Source organism: Pinus tabuliformis, chromosome 8 (genome assembly GCF_031772625.1).
Source record: "Pinus tabuliformis cultivar Carrire ecotype Pingquan chromosome 8, CPIR1, whole genome shotgun sequence".
NCBI classification, from domain to species: Eukaryota; Viridiplantae; Streptophyta; class Pinopsida; order Pinales; family Pinaceae; genus Pinus; species Pinus tabuliformis.
This window is the reverse complement of record NC_142294.1, coordinates 743,661,712-743,664,268: the sequence shown is the minus strand read 5'-3', so window position 1 is coordinate 743,664,268 and position 2,557 is coordinate 743,661,712. Positions and strand designations below refer to the sequence as shown.

The following is a 2,557-nucleotide window of genomic DNA, read 5'->3' as shown; positions in this document are numbered from 1 at the left end:
TCTAGTAACCATAGACATTCATTGCTATTTTCTTATCTAGTAACATATGTCATAGGATAACTACACAACTAGAGAATATTATAGGATACCCAGTGATGCCATAATATTTGTGTTTGCGTTAGAGTGCCAAAGCATACAAGCTTGAGTAGACTCAATTCCATGGAATCAATAACAAAAGCTTGAGCAATATGTGTGTCAAAGAATGTGGTTCGGTGGAGAAGTGGACTTCCATGGGTTTTTAAGAGTTATCTTACTCCCATGGTATGGACCAAATTGTTTTAGATGATGATGAATAGAATACCTTGTGAAGCCAAAATTCTATGATCTAGAGATGGATGACAAGGATGAGACTTAGGTGCTATGAAAAAGATAATGCAGCTATCTAACGCATTGCTCAACTACCTAGTGTGTTTTATGACTCTTTGGAATGACTACCAAAGACATGAAATATATGTAACTCAATATTAGGCCATGTTTTTTATCAATTGTAAAGTTGTGGAAGACCATAGAATACAAGGCATTGCAGAAAACATGAGGCAATCGATACAATAGAAACGATTGTAAGAAACGAAGAAATCGATACAACAAATATTATAATAGTGTTCCTGAAGCTACAAATGAAATTAAGAGATGAGGTTTTCAAGCCATTTTGTTGTTATGTTTGTGAGGCAGAGGTTGATGTGCTTGATGAAAATGAGATTTATCATTTTCAATATCATGCGAAGTAATGGTTAGTTCAAAATAACACTAATTTTGTTGACTTATCAATCCTTGATCAATGCCTTATTAATATTTTGAGGTTTCACGGGCCCTGTAAAGTATTTCAAGTTGATCTCTTCATCAAATTAACATAAAATAGCAGGAACTTAGGAAACACCTTTTTGCATTCCTACATAGCATAAAGAGAAATTCTTCTTCAGTCATATATTTTGAAGTTCAACGTACGAATATTTGATGTAACAATGTTTTCTTGTAATCATCATATGCTTTTCAATCCTACATTTGTGGCATTCTCTCTTGCAAGATAGTCTATACATTGCCTACTTTTCCTTGTGTCTATTTATGGAAGAAAGGATTTGGTCTTAATATATTCATCATTTGAAAATGTATTCAGAGTATCAAGCCTATTTTGTTCTTGTCAAAGAACTTGTTCATAGTATTAGTCATATGTATGGCCACCATTGTTGGTTGTTGATGGTAGAAACTCTTTTGTAGAAAATATAGACTAGACTAAATTGCAAGAAGATCCAGATTTTGACTTATGATATATGTATGAGATCATCTTATCTCACACAAAAGATAAGCTTGGTTATGAGGAATAACAAGTTTGAAGTATAAAGAAGTTTCCTTTAACTATTTGGGAACCAGGAGCACACTTTTACAAGGTTAATAGCTGGAAGGGAATGTAACAAGTTGTGAAGAAATAGGGAATATAAATGCCCTAAACTATGAGGTCAAGTATGTTGTTGAAAATGTAAGTGTTGACATGCTTTGGAGCCCCTTTCAATTGATGTCAAAGGGGGGAGGTAAGCATAGGTTAGAAGAAATAAGGAGAATTCTTAAGGAGCTAAGAAATGATTCTTGGGATAAAAGGGGGAGGACTAAATCAGTGTTGTCATCAATGCCAAAAGAGGGAGATTATTGGAAAAGTTGTCATTGATGGCAAAGGGTGTTGAAGGTGTTGTTAGTCATTATGTAATGTGAAGCAATTGCTTGTAAGCGTCTCATAAAGTGTAAAGGTCTAATGAGTATGTATTTTTTTATCATGTAAATTTGTGAGTGAGTATGGTGCTTGTCATAGATATGGTGTTGCATATGTTGTGATGTAAATGTCTTGTAGATGTTGTGATGTAAATATCTTGTAAATGTTGTGATGTAAATGTCTTGACCCATTATTGTTGTTGGCAAGGAAATCATTATTGATATTGAAGTTATCAATGCACCTTTATATTATAACCTCTTGTTTGGTCGTAGTTACACATACGCCATTTCAATTGTCGCATCTTTTGTCTTTCGCAAGATATGCTTTCCCCATAATGGAAAGATCTTCACTACCAATCAACTGAATTTCTATGGCCCTCGGTATCAAACTTCTCCTCAGAATACCATTCCTACCTTAACCGATGTTTCCCCCGGAGTCTATAAAGATTCCACACTACTTGGGGCTTATTATGGCCCACAACCTATTTTTGAGAGCCTATCTCAAGTGTTTGCATGCTTCAAGCATAATGAGTTGCCACTAAGAAATTTGATACATATTCCCAACAGTCAGCTCCCCAATAATCTGTTGCTCAAGAATCAACTCATCCTTCTGGAACAATTCCTCCATACCATTTCCCTTGAGGTGATTTTTCTTTTGGCCCTCCTCCTTTTAGAGGAGCTCTTCCAAGTCACCACCCCTTTGGTAGGATACCTTTCTTATTTTCACTACCAAGAATATTTTCTACTCGTGTAATGACTATGTTGATTCTTCCTAACATGACTTTGGGGATCCCAGTTTGATACATCAATCCTCCTGCAAACACTCCTCCTGACTCGCTCAAACCTTACATGGCTT

The 2,557-nt window shown here is 35.5% G+C and overlaps 1 pseudogene; it reads left to right on the top strand.

The window, feature by feature from the left end:
• Positions 1-230: 230 nt before the first annotated feature.
• LOC149237721 (uncharacterized) lies at positions 231-728 on the top strand (annotated as a pseudogene).
• The last annotated feature ends 1,829 nt before the right edge of the window (positions 729-2,557 follow it).